Source organism: Lacerta agilis, chromosome 6, assembly GCF_009819535.1.
Source record: "Lacerta agilis isolate rLacAgi1 chromosome 6, rLacAgi1.pri, whole genome shotgun sequence".
In the NCBI taxonomy this organism is placed as follows: Eukaryota; Metazoa; Chordata; class Lepidosauria; order Squamata; family Lacertidae; genus Lacerta; species Lacerta agilis.
The window spans coordinates 79,184,875-79,203,889 of NC_046317.1; the positions used below are offsets into that span (position 1 = coordinate 79,184,875).

Genomic DNA, 19,015 nt, shown 5'->3' on the forward strand with positions numbered 1-19,015 from the left:
CCCAGGCCTGGGGAAAGTGCAGCCTTCCAGATATTGTTGGACTACCATGTCCATAATGCTTGACCATTGGCACTGCTGTCGGGGGCTGATGGGAGTTGGGATCCAAGACACCTGGAAGGTCACTGGCTCCCCGTTGCTATAGTAGATGCGCAAATATATTCACCAGATTTAAAGGAAATTCTCTTCCTCTGAATGAAACAGTTTTGTCTTTGGTGAAGGTCAATGTGGCCTTCATTTTACAACTGTCACCCTTGTGGTTTATTATCTAAACCTGTGACGCTTCCACTTTTCTGCTTCTCAGAGGCGCCAGGTGGAACTGGGCATCCTTTATACTCAAGCGGAGAGTAGCCGATCCGTTCTACGGTATTTTCATTTTCTTTCCTGTCAGCGTTTTTGTTTTGCTTCTTTCTTTCTTTCTTTCTTTCTTTCTTTCTTTCTTTCTTTCTTTCTTTCTTTCTTTTAACTTATTCTGAAGCTAGTAATATTTGCAACCTGGCACCTCAAGCTAGCAATAGACGTAGCTGCAACAGTGCGCAGAATAGCTTGTGCCAGTACAGTGACAGCAGCAGCTGGTGGTTGGCAAGTGGAGCAAGTCCACCCTGCGATGCTGTCAGGTGAAGCCTCTTGTATATTAAAAAAAGGGAAAGAAAAGGAAAAAAGCTCTTGCCTAATAACCGGATGAATTTGGATACAGGAATACAGGTGGCTTTACTGTGGCCAGAACTGTTCTCAATAGTGCTGGTGTGAGATCTCCAGGGACCCTTGAGCAAGATGCTACCGGGTATCCCTTCTTTGCCCACTGGAAGCTCCTTCCTACTGTTCCCCCTCTGTCTTCGCTTGCTTCTCCCTCTGGGCCCAGTTGCTTCTAGCATCCAGAGGGGAAAGGACAAGGCAGGTGAAGGTGATTGCTTTCTCTCCTCCTCTCTCAGAAGGTGAATGGCAAAACCCAGAATCATAACGACAAATCTGAGCTTTGCAGAGATTGCACTTTGAAGATGCTGTGTTCTTTCCTAAGCGTGACAGCCTGTGTCTTCTTTTAGTCAAATTCATTCAAGAAGGCAACAAAAAGAACTGAATTTTATTTTTTAGAAGAGCAACGCCTATTATTGTTATTGTTGTTATTACAATGAGATGGTTAAAAAAATTTCAAAGTAAACTTTTAAATTTACTCACTGCTTAACAAATTGCTCTTTTAAAAAAAAACAAAAAAACCTAGTGTCTTATTCACCTAAGAATCATTTTAATAAGAATAGGAAACAGTCAAAGATAAGCCCATTCTTATGAAAATGACTGTAAAGGGTGTGGAAAATTGTGCAATTACAAGTATGGCTGCATATTTTTCATTTTAAGTATTTTTTTATTATTATTAAACTCCTTGCTATTTCTCCTCCTGGGGTCAGCTTTCAAGATGTACCATCTTTGCATAGTCAATTCTCTCAACTGGAGTAAGCGGTAAATGCTTCGAGATTTGACTCCTGCTGGGTCTATCCTGCATTTAATGTGTTCCTTCTAATAAGGTTTGCATAAGGTTGTATAATGAGCAGGTATGCAGGAAGGTTCTTAAAAAGCAAATGACTTTTATCTTTGAGCAACATGGCACGCTAAAGTAAGACTTGACTTCCTGGCATCTAAATGATTACGTTGTATGTCTTAAATTGTCTTTTTGCATTCTTGTTTGGATAATGGCAGCAGATTTGCATAAAAACACACCAATAATTGCTTCTTTAAAGAAAAGAAGCAACTTAACAGAAAGTCAAAATTGATTGCTATTTCCACCATATAATCACACCTAAGTCTAAACGTTAAAATTAAGAATATTATGCCTATATATTAATTTACGGATTACAGTTGTGATTCCTAAACAAAGAGGATTGTTCAGTATTTATTTATTTATTGTATTTCATTTATAAAAACACACCAGATGCCTTTCTGCAAGAGCACTGTGCGCAAAGAGTGCGCAATAATTATTCAGCTGGTGCTGAATAATTAGAGGCAAGCGACTTCTCAGGCCAAACAGTGGCTTGTCTCTTCAGCAGTAGGCACAATAGCAGCCAACAACCTGAACCTTCGGTGCAGAGCAGCTGAGAAGGTGGGATATTTAAATCCGAAAGAGTGGTGGGAGGGCTTGAGGTTCGACATGGCCTCCTGCGTCTGCTGCTGAAGCCGGCGAGGTTATCGGGTGTTGCTAAGGAGCAGTTTTCAGCTACTAAAATTGCCCACAGACAAAACTGTTTTGGAAAGGTTAATGCTTGGTTCATTCCTCCGAAGCTGAAACTTCACACTTCCTCATCTTCTGAGCTGATGTGGCCTTGGCAGCCGACTCAGCTGACAAGCTCATGTATTTGTATAACAAGCCATGCTAAGTATTTTTTCGGCCTAGTGTTTAGAAACACACAGGGGGGGGGGGGAGAGAAACGAATAAATATGGAAATCAAATGTAAAAACTTCTTGCACTCGTAACTGGCTTCCCCAGGGGGAATTCTCTTCTGTGTTCTCTCTTCTTCCTTCCACTCAGCGAAATGACTTCCAGTCATTAAGCGGAGCTGTAAGGAGCTCACTGTACAGTAATTGAACACCAATGGACCCACCTTCATTTGCATTTCCTATTTTTTGATTGGCAGCTGTACATGAGATGCCATATCAGTTGAAAGTATGTTGTGAGCTGGCACTAATGATCCAGTGGCTCCAGGGAAACCTGCCATATTGTAATTTGGCTATCAGGCATGAAAGAAATAATTCTAAGTGCCAGCAACGTGGAGCCGAATAAATGTTTCAGTGCTGTGGGTTGCCAAGGGTGACACTTCTGATTTACTATAAACGAATGCCCTGTTGCCGTTGGGGTTGGGGGAGTTCGCATTGTATCCGAGATGTGTGTATAAAACATTAGTATTAGAAAATGGCTTCTGCGCGGGATGGGGAAACAGAGGCCTGCTCCCAGTAGGCTGGGAAATGTTTACATCTAACGGCTGGATGAAAGGATTTCTCCCCCCCCCCCCACACACACACCTACTGCAATGACAGGCAAAATAGGATTTGTTCTTTCCGCAAGATGGAGAATATTAACCCAGCTTCCATTCCCTGCTCCTCCCCACAAATGGTTTTTTTGTTTGTTTGCAAAAATAAAAAGAATAGGTCTGATTTGGCCTGCTGAAATCTTTTTGTTTCTGGAAGGCTACAGTCAAAAGAACACAAGTAGAGCCTCCTGGATCTGGCCATTGGCCCATCTAATCCAGCATCCTGTTATCCAAGTAGCTGACCAAATGCCTGTAGGAAAGTAGGACCTGAGCAAAAGTGCAGTTTCTAGCAACTGGTATTCAAAAGCATTACCCTAGAGGCAGAGCATAGCCGTCAGTCAGGAGCAGACAGCATGGTGGGGTAGCAGCACTTACCTGACCTCCTGACAGCCAAGTCGCTACTACTGACCTGGAAAGGGAGAGAGGAGGCAGTAGGGAGGTCAGCCTGGTGCAAGAGTGCCCGATTAGCTCTGCCAGTGCATTTGCACTGTGCCAACCTCACTGCCACCTCCCCCTCCTGAGAAGCAGCAGTGACTCTGGTGTTGGGAGGTCAGGTAACGTTGCTTCAAATGTTGAAGGATGTGGAATAGGATGTCCCTATTTTCATTGGAGAAATGTTGGGGTGTCCCTGTTTTCATCAGAGAAATGTTGGAGGGTATGTGCTTCCCAACCATGCTGTCCGCTGCTAGGTACAGTGCAGCCCTAAACATGGCTATTCAGAGGAAGCTCCACTGAGTTCAGTGGGACTCCCTTCCAGGTAAGAAGGGACTCCCTTCCAGGTTTAGAGGATTGTGGCCTCAAAGTACAATCTGATGTGTTTCAACTCAGAAATAAGCCCCACTGAGATCTTAGTTAATTAGAAGGAAGGTTGGTCGCTGCTGTATTTAAACTCTAGTATGGATGTTCACACATACCATTACAGACCTTGCTTATAAAAGATCTGCTACCTTGGTGCAGATAACTGGAGCCAGAGGTGGGTCAGCAGATATGGTGGAGTGAGTCTGTGCTTGCCTTGGAGGACCAAGTGAAGGAGTGGCACAGAGAGCAACCCCTACAGCTGGGATTGCTGGGTTCCACATTGCTTTGCCACCACCCATCTTTCCTGTCTCAGCTCAGCAGCTCCCAGTACATCTAGTATTCTTCAAACTTTCATAGGGTAGGATGTGAAATTGTGATCTGGGACGGAATGAAACAGCCTGTCCCTTTAACGTACAGTTTAGGGTTTTATTATGCACACTTAAGTGAAAACGATACCTTTTACTAGAAACAGAGCATCTGAATTTACTCAGACAGTTATGGCAGTATACAAAGAAATGCATGTAAATAAACAAGTTGTAGGCAGATTGGTGGCAATGCAGAACAGGGTCTTTTCTGGGCTGGCTTCACACTCCCCTTTGAGCCAAGGCTGTCAAGTGTGTGTACTTTCAGGGAAATGTTTGTGGGGTGGTTTGCTGGGGGCATTGCTTGCTTGTTTTTGGTTCCACCTTTCACTGACGTGGATTTTTAAAACGCCACATTATCTGAGTTCATTTCATTTGGCTTTGTGTTTAGATTGCCATTTTGACGTCCCTTGGGGTGGGGGTGGGGAGAAAGGCAGGCTATAAGTAATAATGGGAAGCAAGGAAGGGGACAAATTGAAGAAAGGAGATGGGCAAACGCCTTAACAAGTGTACAGAGGAGGATTTTACTTTCTAATTTCATTTTCAGCAGCTTAATATTCCTCAAAAGGCAAAAATGAAAAAGCCAATCATCTGCAGACATGTGAAAATTGGAAGACAAAGTAGACGAACGTTCTTTCTGACATTCCTTTTCCTTATCCTTCTTTTAAAAATAAAAGAAACTTGCATGCGTACGCTTCAAAACACAGGCCTTGTTTTTCATTAAAGAGGATCCATGATTATACATGCCAAATGTATGCAATCTGCTTATGTGAGCAGTTCCTCTATTACCTGGACTTGTGGGCTTCATTGCTGATGCAGCAGGCTGTGGGATAAGGTGGGACGGTTGTTCTAGTTTTAGCAGAGTATCTGAATACATGGCTTGTGGCATTTATCAGCTCACCAGTCTAAAGTCTAGAGGAAACTTGTGTCCGTGCGTTTTTTATTTTATCATTGTTACATTTATATCTCACCTTTATCCCAAATGGCTCAGGGTGCTTCTGCTCCCCCATTTTATCCTCACAACTACTCTGTGAGGTAGGTTAGGCTGAGAGACTGTGACCAGCCCAAGGTCACCTAGTGAGGTCCATGTCTTGAGTGGGGAACTGAACCCCAGTCTCCCAAGTCCCACTCCAACGCTTTAACCACTACACCCCACTGTTGCAGTTACTGTGTGAGAGCCAGGCTGTTGCTTCGCTCGTGTGCAGGAACCAGCTGAGCTGATATGGGCGACTCTCCATTTTATGTGATTCCGCGTAGGTGCCATAAATGGGGAGCTGCCTGCAATGGGGAGCTGCCTGCAACAGCCAAGGTAAATAAATACATTTTTTAAAAAATGGAAAAGCTCTCTCATTCTCCCATTTTAATAGCGGAATAAATTCAAATTCTCCTTGCTCTGAGACCCACTGTGGTTCTTCTCACCATTAGTCCTCTGGTGAACAGTGGAACTTCATATCCGTAGTCTCTGGGTGACCTTGGACAACTTGTGTCCTTGTGGCCTAAGCTATCATGAAGATAAATCAGAGAATGGTTGCTGAAAATAAATGCTACTTACTAAATGTGAAAAACTGTAGTTTCCGCTAATTGTTTCACATGTCAAGGGGCATTGTGGGTGTATTTTGCAACATGTAATTGATGGAATAATAGTGCATTAGTTTTACACTGGGCTGTCCACACATAATTCCGCTTTATTAGTTGTTCTGCAACACTTCCCCAGTAATACCACATTATTGCTGTCAGAGAAGCTCTCCCCCATAAATTGAAGGTGAACATAGCAGACCAGCCTTCCCCAACTGGATGCCTGCCAGAAATTGTCAGCCTCCAATTCTCTTCAACCCCAGTCAGTGTGGCCAATAGCCAGGGCTGGTAGTAGCTCAGTAGTAGAGCATCTGCATACAGAAGGTCATCAACTCATAGAACTCTAGAGTCGCAAAGGACCCAAATGATCATCTAGTCCAAACCCTTGCAATGCAGGAATCATAACACACCAATCTGAAACCATATCAGACCCCTTGCTTAGCTATGCAAATGTGCTAGCAGTTTTGTTGCTGCACCACGAGGAGGACCAGGAGATCCCTGGTTCAATTCATGGATCTCCAGACAGAGGTGGGAGAGAACCCTGTCTAAAGTCCAGGAGAGCCACTGTCCATCCGTGTAGACAGTCCTGAGTTACCAATGGTACCTCTCAGCATAAGGCATCTTCCAATGTTCCTGTATTCCTGTGATGAGAGCAGGGGCACCAACTCCTGGGAGCTGAGCCCTTTTGCCGCCACCCCCCACCATTATTTAGGGGGGTGGGCCTCCTGGTGTCCAGCAAAATCAGGGAACAGAGGAAGCCAAGTGCAGTGGCTGGCTCCTCCTCTGGTCACCTAGGAGAAGGAGGGCTGAAGCAGCTCCCCCTTCCCCTCCGGTGGCAGTGGCAGCAGCAGGAGGAGCTGACAACCATTGCAGCCATGCTGCTGCCACGTTCTGCTCCACCCCGGCTCCTCCTGACATCCTGACATTGCGTGTGTGGTGTTGGGATGCCACACGCATGTGATCTCATGAGTGTGACACTGGCTCCCCCAATGTCAGGGACTGGACTCAAGAGGGCGAGAGCGAGGATTAGGAATGGTGGAGATCACCCTCTCCCTTCTCCTGATGCTGCAGGAGAAGAGGAGTGCGTCTTTGATTTACAGCAGGAGTTTGAGGAGCCTGAGTGAAGTCCCAGTTCTCTCTAGATCAGCATTAGATGCCAGGAGAGGATGGTCATACCTCACTGCGGGTTGCAGGTTTTCAGGTTACGGACGTGCAGAACCCGGAAATACCTGAACGGGTTACTTCCGAGTTTCGGCGCATGCACAGAAGCGCTAAATTGCACTTTGCGTGCGCACAGAAACGCCGAACTGCATCACGTGCGTGCGCAGGCGTGGCACTGCGGGTTGTGAACGCGCCTCCCACACGGATCACATTCGCAACCCGAGCGTCCACTGTACTTTTCAAGTAGCATCATAAGTCTCTCAGGTGGCATGCAGTCCTACCTTTCCACTTGCAACCCACTAACCACCACTCCCACCTAAAGAGAACAACACCACAGGTTTGTTGATATGATCTGTGTGTTCATAATGTCCTGCCTTCGTCCCAGTCAGAGGACGGAGATGCCAACTAGCAGGGTCCCCTCTCTTTTTACACAGGATAGAATCAGCATCCCATGAGGAAAAGGTGGAGAGAATGTCTTGCCCCTTCGTATATCTGCGGCACCAGTCTCCCCTGAAGTAGTAGCCTCAGAAGATATCCCTGTGGCTTTATTAAGGAATAGCCGGCTTGTAATAAACCTGCCTGCATCATCGGCTCCTGGGATAATTGTCTGTTAATGTCTGGCTGAGAAACACAAATAATGAAATCTGTATGTTACCTGATAATTAATCTTTGAACTGGCTCAGTAACTTCTAGTACAATTACCAAGAAATATTCAAGGAAATGTCATTAGGGTTCTCTGGTCTCCTTGCTGTAGGCAAGGGATTTACATGGGTATCTCTCATTAAGGCTAATAGGTGCCATGTTTGTAAATTCCAAAGTCCGAGGGGGGGGGGGACGAAAGGGTCCTTTGCATTCTGGTGGCATTGGCCATATAATTACAAGGCATTGATAACAGTTCTGCGTGCAGCCTTTAAAATGGCAGGGAATAAAGCTGAAAAGCCCCATAAGGTCGTCCTTCTAATCCAGAAGAGTTGACGCCTTTTCAGCAGAGCCCGGCCAACGAAATATTTTTAATTGCACTACACGCCTCATCGCTACAAAGCGTAGGTCAGCTACGAGCCTTCCTCCAAAATGATCTTTCTGCTGTTAAAAATAGGCTTTGCATTACAATCAAGGTAGAATAAAGACTCTCGTGAAGTTATGAAACGGCTGCTTTGAATGTTTCCTGCTTGGCAGGGGGTTGGACTGGATGGCCCTTTTGGTCTCTTCCAACTCTATGATTCTATGTGGCGTGGAAGTGGCATCCTTTCCTCTCCATCTCTCGGATGCATCATCAAATGCAGATGTGGTCCTCCAGAGGTGGTTGGACTCCAATCTCCATTGTTGCTGACCTGCTGGCTGGGGGCTGGAGACCAACAACAACTCTTGGGAAATGGGTTTTCCCACCCCTGCTCTGTTTATTTTATTTGATTGATATAGCTCAGTGTATTGAAAGCATAATTCAAATTTGAATTATGGTGCTAGAGGAGACTCTTGAGAGTCCCATGGACTGCAAGAAGATCAAACCTATCCATTCTGAAGGAAATCAGCCCTGAGTGCTCACTGGAAGGACAGATCCTGAAGCTGAGACTCCAGTACTTTGGCCACCTCATGAGAAGAGAAGACTCCCTGGAAAAGACCCTGATGTTGGGAAAGATGGAGGGCACAAGGAGAAGGGGACGGCAGAGGACGAGATGGTTGGACAGAGTTCTAGAAGCTACCAACATGAGTCTGACCAAACTGTGGGAGGCAGTGGAAGACAGTAGTGGCTGGCATGCTCTGGTCCATGGGGTCACGAAGAGTCGGACATGACTAAATGACTAAACAACAAAATTGAAAGCATGCTTAAGACAGTGTACATAAATATTTGCAATATTGCAACATGGCAGGTTGCAATAATGCAAACGAAACAGTAGTTTGAGAGAACTGTCAACGACCTGAAGGGCCTTTTCCCCAACCCCCTGGAATTTCTATATTTGATCACTCACAGAGTATCCATGTTACATTGTTGAAGCCCATTTCATTCCTCGTTTTTTTCTGTGTATTTTCCACAACTGATTTGTGCAAAATCTTCTCATGCAATCACAGCCACATCCTGTTCAATCACCAAATCATAGAGCTGGAAGGGACCCCAAGGGTCTTCTAGTCCAACCCCCTGCAATGCAGGAATCTCAACTAAAGCATCCATGACGGATGACCTTCTAACATCTGCTTAAAAACCTCCAATGAAGAGAGTCCAGAAGCTCCTAGGCGAGTCCATTCCACTGTCTGGGAGGTCTTACCAATAGAAAGTTCTTCCTGATGTTTAGTCGGAATCTCCCTTCTTGTAACTTGAAGCCATTGGTTCAAGTCCTACCCTGCAGGGCAGGAGAAAACAATCTTGCACCATCTTCCATGTGACAGCCCTTGAGATATTTGAAGATGGCTATCATATCTCCTCTCAGTCTCCTCTTTCCCAGGCTAAACATGCCCTGCTCCTTCAAGCATTCCTCAAAAGGCTTGGTTTCCAGACACTTGATCCAGACCCATTACCAGCTGCTACCAATGCCAGGGATGGATGGATGGGTGGGTGGGTGGATTTGAAAAGGGGTTAGGTCCTTCTGCACGCAAAGCATGTGCTCTGCTGCTGAGCTTAAACCCTGCCCCACATTCAAATGGTAGCTGCTGAGAGCTTTGCTTACAAACAGATTCGGAGCTCGTGTTTGCCGCCAGTTCCCAAGTATTACACAAGAATGAGTGCTGCTCCAGACGCTGTTCATTCTGCTTTACGTCTGTTTTATTTCAAAAGTCAGAATGCACTTGACAAGAAGCTGTGGAGAACTGATGTTGCATGAACTTTGAGCATTGTTTCCCACTGACAGCTTTGCTATACAGTCCTCAGCCGGAACAAGAGTGCGGACGTGTGCGCACACAACACACCTCACAAAAATGGTCGCTGGTTTCTTCCTTTCAAATAAGCCTGTGAAATGGCTGGAATAATCTAGGCCTGGCTGCTGGTACCATTTCAGCAAATAAAACGTGTTCATATGAGCAGTCTCTCTCCATATTTACTGTTTCATATTGCTAGGAGCTGACTCAGTGCCAAATGCTCTAACAGAAGGCAGCACATGAACTCCAGAATGATGACATTAATAAGGAAATTACAAAAGACCCAACAAATGGCATTTATGTTAAATCAATAATGCTCTTTGTGTGTGTTTGTTTGTTTGTTTAGTTCTAATCTTTCTTTGGGGGAAAAAATATCTTTCCAAACAGTTGGCAATTCCCATTCTTGTTCTTCTTCCGGAACATAATTAAAAACATGTTGTGGTGTCTACTTAAGACATCAACTTTCCCAAGCCTGTCTTGTCCACTGCGTTTTAAACAAAGACACTTGTTTTGGCACTGTGCCCTTAATTAATCATGGGAGGTTTTATTGCTGCACACACAAACACACACAAACGTCTTTGTTCAATTGTTCATCACAAGCCCAGTTTCTGCAGAACTTAATCAATTTAAAGAACCAGCTTCCCAATCAGTTTGAGGTGGAAAAACCAGATTTGATTTTATTTTAAGCATGTCTTTCAATGTATCCGTTTGATGAAGACATATAAGAGTGTCATGAATCAATCTGTAGTGTTTAATTGGCCAGCTACCCTTGGGCGTTAATACAATTAAAGCAGCAAATTTTGCAGTAACTGTACTGGGACCAGCTGGATTCACAAAATCCAAGGTGGTGTCAGCTGTTCCTCCAGACCACAGAGTTGACAGAATATTCTCCAACATATGGAACCATAACTTGGAGTTCTAGCCCACCAAGCAAATGCAATATAACTCGGGTGCCATCTGCACTGCGCAATTGCATTTAAAGTGCTTTCATGTCACTTTAAGCAGTCATGGCTTTCCCCAAAGAATTCAGGGGACTGTAGTTTGTTAAAGGTGTTAAGCATTCTTAGGAGATCCCTGTTCGCCTCGCAATTCCCAGAGTTGTTTGGGAACCAATCTCTCATCCCAGGGTACTCAATTTTTGAAGAAGGCAACTCTAGTAAATATTATAAGCAGCAACAATTCCGGAAATTATAGCTGTAAACAGGGGTCTCTTAACAACTCTCAGCACCCTTAACAGACTATAGGTCCCAAGATTCGGGGTGGTGGTGGTCACTGTTGTTTATAGTCGTGTAATACTGCATCAAATGCCTAGTGCAGATGGGGCTTCATTCAGTGAATTTGTTGCTTATGAAAAGCTACCTCCGTTCTTTGCAGCCTCTGCAGTCCAGGTCAGTTTGACCCAACATTACATCTGCACTCTTTTGTAGGGAATGTGAAATCTCATGGAAATCACTCTTTGGAATGAAGCAAAGACTGAATGACATTAGGCAGGCTTTGCTGAAGAGCAACTCTGGACTTTCCCAATGAATTTGCAACAAGGTTCAGAGAGAAAAGCAATGATGAAACGCATTTGCTGTACAATTATTTCCCACCACATGCTCAATTTTTATTTCAGAGAAGTGTATAAATGTTCTGCACCTCATCCCCCCCCCATTTTAATCAGTGATAAACAACTATAAATTGTTGTGCTGCTGCTAAGTGTACAATGGGAGTCAATGCAAGCAAGTACAAAAATATTCCATTATTTCCTGCTTTGCAATAAAGAACCCATCATGGCCAACAACTCAACTCTCAAGTGAACGGGGAATTTAGAGAGCCATGGTTTGGAAATGGATTAATATGCCCCATTACTGAAACAGCTGCAGTGGGCTCCATTTTGTGTCTTGACCAAATTCAAAATGCTGTTGGTGGCTGTTAAATTGTTTTATGGCATAAAGCAATCTCATAGGTAAACTGGTCCCAAGCTTTATATACTAATAGCAACACCTTGAATTTTGCCTGGTAGCAAATCAACTCTGAGCACAGGTGTTATATGCTGACGAGGCCTCACTCCTGTCAGCAATTGTGCTGCAGCACTCGGCACTAACTGCAGCTTCCACAATAAGCGTGAGGGAAGCCCACATAGAGCGCATGGCGGTAATCCAGTCTCGAAATAACCAACACATGAACTAGTGTAGGAAGTCTTTCCTAGGCCAGGCCATAGCTATCAAACCAGTCACAGCACTCTATGTGGGGCTACCTTTGAAGGTGACCCGCAAACTACAACTAATCCAGAATGTGGCAGCAAGACTGGTGGCTGGGAGTGGCAACCGAGACAATATAACACCGGTCCTGAAAGACCTACATTGGCTCCCAGTACATTTCCGAGCACAATTCAAAGTGTTGGTGCTGACTTTTAAAGCCCTAAACAGCCTTGACCCAGTATACCTGAAGGAGCGTCTCCACCCCCATCGTTTGGCCTGGACACTGAGGTCCAGCGCCGAGGGCCTTCTGGAAGTTCCCTCGCTGCGAGAAGTGAGGTTACAGGGAACCAGGCAGAGGGCCTTCTCGGTAGTGGCACCCGCCCTGTGGAACGCCCTCCCATCATATGTCAAAGAAATAAACAACTATCTGAATTTTAGAAGACATCTGAAGGTAGCCCTGTTTAGGGAAGTTTTTTTAACGTTTGATATTTTATCACTTTTTTATTCTGTTGGGAGCTGCCCAGAGTGGCTGGGGAAACCCACCAAGATGGGTGAGGTATAAATATATTATTATTATTATTATTATTATTATTATTATTATTATTATTACTGAAGCTACCTGAGCTTCCAGTGACAAAGCTGGATCTAGAAGCACCCTCAAACTGCGAGCTTGCTCCTTTGAGGTGAGTGCAACCCCATCAAAGATAGGCAACTGACCAATTTCCCGGACACAGGAGCTACTCACCCACAGTGCCTCCATCTTGCCAGATATTCAAGCCCGGCTTGTTTATCATTATCCATTTCATTTATTTCTGATAGATACACTGTGCTTTTGTTTTTATTTTTTGTTATCTCCTCCACCACTTCCCTTTCAGTGTTTCAGTTTATTTTTGTTGCTCTAAATTGTACAAGTATGTCCAATCAGGTCTCCCACTGGGATCTGGAAGGGGCATGTCCTTTGATCATCCCCCCATCCTTTTCCTCCCTTCCTCTTTTCCCATCATACCCCTGAAATAAAATCCTCAAGTGTTTCTGTGGCTCATATCCTCCTTCCTTCCTATTCATTCCATTCCAGCCTCTTTAATCACAGTTGGGTAGGCTGAAGCTTCTGCAGGCCTGTTCTGATGCGGATCCTGCAGCTTGGCAGCGCTCGCTAGCAGCAAGACAAGTGTGTGGACAGTGAAGCAAGGTCGCTCAAGCAGCCTCATACTGTCGTTTCCTCCAGGGACACCACTTAAAATCATATGACGTGTCCTCTGGCTGGATCACTGGGGTTGCCTTTCTCGGCTGCTCGGCAGCTGTAAAAGTTAAGCCTTCTGTCACAGAAGCAAGTCAAGGGACATTTGAATATTTGCTGTCACAACCATTCTCAGCAATTCAAATATGCCATCAAATTTTAACCGTCCACAACTGTGAGGTTTTCTTAAATGCAGGGTTTTTTCGGGGGGGGGGGGGTCCTTCCACAAGCTCCGACTAGGTTTTCTCTAATTTATCTCCCGCCCTCCAAAATATTGGGCCATGCACTGACACAATAGTTTTCTAGCAGTGAATGTCTCAGGGGAAGCAGGATTAATGTTCTTTTCTGTTTAGGATTGTCTTGAAGGAGGATACTGTTAGAAGCAAGAGGGCAGATTGATAACAAAAAAAAAAAAAGCATTTTCCCAAGGTTGGCTAGATTCTTGGCAGCTCTCACAGACCCTTCAAGTGTCCCTATTTTCCAGGGACAGTCCCGGATTTACAGAAGTCATCTCGGTTTCTGATCTGATCCCGGAATGTCCTGCTTTTCCTTAGGATACCCCTTTTTCATCGGAGAAATGTTGGAGGAGTTGAGCGACCTCCGAGCCAAGGAGATAAGTAAATAAGACAACATTGAGAAGACATCTAAAGACAGCCCTGTATAATGTTTAATGTTTTATTATGTTTTTATATATGTTGGAAGCAGCCCAGGGTGGCTGGTGCAGCCCAGTCAGAAGGACAGAGTATAAATAATAGAATCATTACTATCATTATTATGGAATAGGATTACCCTATTTTCATCAAAGAAATGTTGGAGGGTATGCTCTCACTCTCCAACTTACCACCATTTGCAGCTGTTGAATAGGTGTTTTTTTCTGATGGTGTTCAGAGCAGACAAGTCTGTGTCTCTTCCTGTCTTCAGTCTTCCATGGGAGAATTTGACTGCTATGTGTTTTGTAGGGCTGGCCATGTGCCCGACTCTACAGTGGACAGTCCTCTGTTTCCTGGGCTGTTGGTGGACAGTCTTCTATTTGAAAGAGTCTTCTGTTTGAAAGGTTGTTGGGTCCAGATCCAGTTTAAAGATCTAGAACCCTAAGAAGGGAAAGCAGAGGCCTTGAAGTGGTCTGTCAACAGTTATCACCCCCTCAGCAAACTGAACAGGTGCAAAGGGACCTGGCTGTTGTCTTCCCCACTGTGGTGAAATGGACTGCATCTGCATTTGCATCTTAGTAATTATTTCTTATTTTGCTTATGTGCATATCAATTACCACATGCGAGTTTTATGCAAATATGGGTCTTCCTCTTTTTTTCTTCTCTTTTTTGGGGGTGTGTGTGTGAGAGAGAGAGACATTTCATCTATTTGGGAGACATGCGAAGATCGTGTTTGGAAACTGAGATGAAAGACCAGGCCTCAGAAATGCAAATCATGTTTCTTTCTGATATTTACACAGAAAGAAAGTGTAGGCTTCAGAACTACTTGGCAGTGTTCCTTCTATACCTATATGTAGGGCTAGGCTGTTTTCTTTTATCATTTTCTTTAAGGGGTGCTTTTGAAGAACCCCAAAACCCTAGTAATCACAATTTCTGGCTTTCAAGTCCTTAGGAAATATGGCACCATCCCGCGAAGAAGGTCACTGAGGGCTTTTGAGATGTGAGAGTATTCTGAAGATGGATTAATGGCAAAGACAAATGATGATTTTTGTTTCAACTGAAAATTCGGTGGGCTTTCTTTATGGGGGTAGGGTTAATAAACCACACTTGACACGGAATATTGTAAATTCCTGCAAAACCAGCATTGCTTTAAAGTTCGGCGAAGGAACAAAAAGAGTGGAATCTCTATTATTGTTGTTATTTTATGCCCTGGAAAAGGAAAGTGTATTTGGGGTTTGCGTATACACACACACACACACACACACAACCTCCAGGAAACCGCATCTTTGTCTTTTGTCTTTCTCTTTGTGGTCCAGAGACAGTGTGCTGACTGACTCCTTCAGAAAAGAGATCAGTGAAATTGTCAGTTGATTACTTCTCCTTGATTAGCATTTATAAGAGCCCTGTGATACATTATTTGCATTCCTATTTAGCCGTGATTTTGTGGGGCAGCAATGATTAAACTTGTCACGGGGTCTGATTGACAGGGTCAGATCTTCACTTTCTACTCTTTTGAAATTAAAAACAAATGTGTCAGCTCTCTTCATGGGCAGTAGCACTGTGAAGCTTGCTCGCCTTGTCATCAGAGATAGGTCAGGAATGTTTTAATTTTAGGGATGGATTCTGCTTGTCAGTGTAGGATGTGACGGCGTGTAGTTCTGGAGATGAGATGTGAAGGGTGTAAAACAAAGAATGGGAAGAACAAAGACAAAGACACTCACATTATTAGACAGATTTAATTAGTCTGAATGGATATTATGCTAGATGAAGCAGCGAGCTGTGAAATTAACCCTTGATTACGGATCGGCGGATCATGCTCGTAAAGGGAATCAAAAACCTTTGTGAATAAAAGGGAAGGTGTGGTTCTTTCCTGACACCCTCTTCCCCCCGTCATCCTCACAACTTCTGTTTGGATCCAAAGGGAGGGGGAGCTTTGACGAATCAACCCTGGATGTTAGCATTTTGAAAGCCATGGATGTATTTCTCTCAACCCATTTTGCTCCACAGAACTGGAGAGGCTCAGACCGCAGATCTGAAACTCAGCACTGCAGAAATGAGCAGGGATCGCCTTAGCAGCTGCTATATATAGTTCAACTCCGTCCATTCCTACCTAAATCTATGCGCATTCGCAATGCATAGGGAACGGGCAGGTCAGATTTAAGTTTATGATGCAGGGAGCGACCCAAGGCTATTAACTTCCTAAGAGCTGTGCTATTGACTGCGGGTAGGATGTGGAGCAGATTTCATGAGCGGCCCTCATTTCAGTAGCCCGGGTGCTCCCTCTCCTTTAAACCAGAAGCAGCTTGTAGAAGATAAAATTTCAGAATGTAAGTGGAGAATTAAGATGGTATTAAGCAATAAAAGGTTATGGCTTGGAGAAGGTCAATAAATGTCCAAGAGAGCCTAAAGTAGAGGACATTATCAGAAGGGAAAGTATCACTATTAAGAGGTTAATAAATAAGTATTGGGCAAGGAAGCAGTATAGAACAAGCATGGCACAGAGGACATATTGCACCTTGAGCTCCTTGCAAATGAAAGAAGCATCCATGTATCATCATATCATTTCCTTGATTTTATTGCTTTATCTTTTTGTAAACCGCTTTGAAGGTGTGTGTGGGTTTTTTATATATATAATCAAGTGGCATAAAAGTTTTATAAAGTATCTAAATAAATATAACTTGTCGCTTCCACATTTCAATGCAAGGTTGCTGCTACCTTCTAACCTTGGCCTACTTGCTAATAATGGATAAGAGACAACAAACTGAAGCTCAATCCAGATAAGACTAGGCACTGTTAGTGAGCAGTTCCCTAGTCCAGATGGATAGGAGGCTGCCTGCTCTTGATGGGAATGAAAGGTTCTCTTAACCCCCCCCCCCAATGTGTTCTTGCCCTCAGCAAGGAGTGTGCACCAGATGCTCCTCTGAGTAAGTGGCACCAATCTGCTGGCAGAGCAGCACTTATCAGGCAGCCTCTGGCTCACTGGCGGATGAAGGCGGGAGTGGGGGGAGCGGTCCACCCTGGGTGCCATCCCGGGGGTGCCATCGCGGCCACTGCCCTGGGACACGCGCCACTTGCCGCGCACCCCCAGGATGCACGACGCGCCCATGCCCCTGCCTGTTTGTCGCTCCGGGTGCCGGAGCCTGTCGCTCTGCCACTGCTCTGGCTAGCTGCCAAATTAAAGCCTCACGATGCATTCCTAACATGTCTACTATGAAGACCTATTGAATTCATTGGGGCTTACTCGTGGGTAAGTGGAGATCAGCATAGCAGCCTTAGGCTCACAATTGTTTTAAGTGGGATTTTTTTGTACCATTATCTGCTACAAAAAACAGTATGCAATATACATTTACCCAATTGACCTACATTCTAAGAATGATTTAGGTTTATTTTAATGTGTGGACATGGTGAATTAGGTTCAGTTTGGCCTAATCCGAGGTAGACACATTTTCCCATTAAGATCCAAATTTAAGCAGGACAAATACACTAACCTGTTACTTTTGATGAGCAATTGTTCAATCCGAAGCCAAATAAGATGTGATGCTGCTCTGGCATGGGACTTGGAAAATCAGTCAGGATGGGGTCTCTTTGGGATGCTTAACTTTAGGAAAGCCACTTCTGCTTTCCAGTGCCTTCCAATGTTACTATCGGGAAAAGAGCTAGCAGTTTAAATTAAATCCCCGTTAAAAATAAAATAAAAAAACCATCATGGGATTTTTAGAAGGACTGATCTTTGGATGCAAAACCTAATATAGTATGAACAGACTTACTTGCTTTGAAATAAATGGGTTGGAGAGAATTATAATCCAACTGAACGACAAAATGGCCTTTAGTCTGGGTCATCATTCAGTTATTGGAATAGCTCGATAACAACAAATGTCAGTCTTGCTGAAGTTAATGGGACTGTAATGTCTTAAATCACAACAATTTACCTTTTGTGTGTGTGTGTGTGTGTGTGTGTGTGTGTAAACTTACGTCGTTGAAAAGATGTAGATGGAAAGAACCAAATGCACAAAAATAGGCTAGGAGATAATGGACAACTCAGTTACATTCTCAAGGATTTAATAGGACCGAATGTAGTCCTCATGGGCTGCATAGTAAGAAAATGCTAACCCTGAGATGTGGATGCAGAAAGCTGAAGGTTATAATGGGTATTCATCCTGACTATGAACTACTAATGATGTATTATTATATTATATTATATTATATTATATTATATTATATTATAACCCCTCCCTTGCTCCTGAAGGAGCTCAGGTTGAACAGCAGTACAATCTCTGTAGGTGAAAAACACCCTAGCACTGCTCTTCTGATCTTTTTTTAAGGCATGGCTTTCTCGTTACCACCATGTGAAGGAAGACACTTTGTTCTTCACATGAACAGCAAAGTAAAAACAAAAACAAAACAGTGGTTCTTATTGAGTGAGTGAATAAGGTGAAAATGGAGAAGAGCTGTAGCTCAGCAGTGGAGCAGGTGCTTTGCATGCAGGAAGATCCCAGGTTCAATCCCCGGCATCGCCAGGTAGGGCTGGGAATATCCCATATCTGAAACCCTGGAGAGCTGCCTCCGCTCAGCATAAACAGCGGGTGGCGGTGCGGTCTAAACCACTGAGCCTCTTGGGCTTGCCGATCGGAAGGTCAGCAGTTCAAATCTGCGCGATGGGATGAACTCCCATTGCTCTGTCCCAGCTCCTGCCAACCTAGCAGTACGAAAGCATACCAGCGTGAGTAGATAAATAAGCACTGCTACGGCGGGAAGGTAAATAGCGTTTCTGTGCGCTCTGGGATCCGTCACAGTGTCCCGTTGCGCCAGAAGCAGTTTAGTCATGCTGGCCACATGACCCGGAAAGCTGTCTGCAGACAGGCACTCAGGCTGAAGCAAGACAAGCGCCGCACTCCATAGTCGAGTTTGACTGGACTTAACCATCCAGGGGTCCTTTTAACTAAACAATACTGAGCTAGATGAACCAGTGAAGTGACTTGGTATAAGGCAAAACTAAGGTAGATAGGACCATGGTCTGATACCATATAAAATCTCACCCATGCTTATCTGGGAGTCCCACTGAACCCAACAGGATTCACTTAGGCATAGACCTGTGTAGGATTATACTGTAAATGCAGCATGTATGTCCTGGTGAGGAAATGGTAATGGTATGATGACTTCTAGTGCTGGGCTAATGCTGGTGGGGTAG

At 44.3% G+C, this 19,015-nt stretch overlaps 1 protein-coding gene across 1 annotated transcript in view; it reads left to right on the plus strand.

Moving 5' to 3' along the window:
* The window catches only part of TSHZ2 (teashirt zinc finger homeobox 2), a 290,142-nt gene extending 285,403 nt beyond the window's left edge, over positions 1 to 4,739 (plus strand). Inside the window, exon 3 of the mRNA XM_033153569.1 lies at positions 4,722 to 4,739. The gene's annotated coding sequence lies outside the window, so the exon portion shown is untranslated. The remainder of the gene's footprint in view (positions 1 to 4,721) is intronic.
* Positions 4,740 to 19,015: the final 14,276 nt, after the last annotated feature.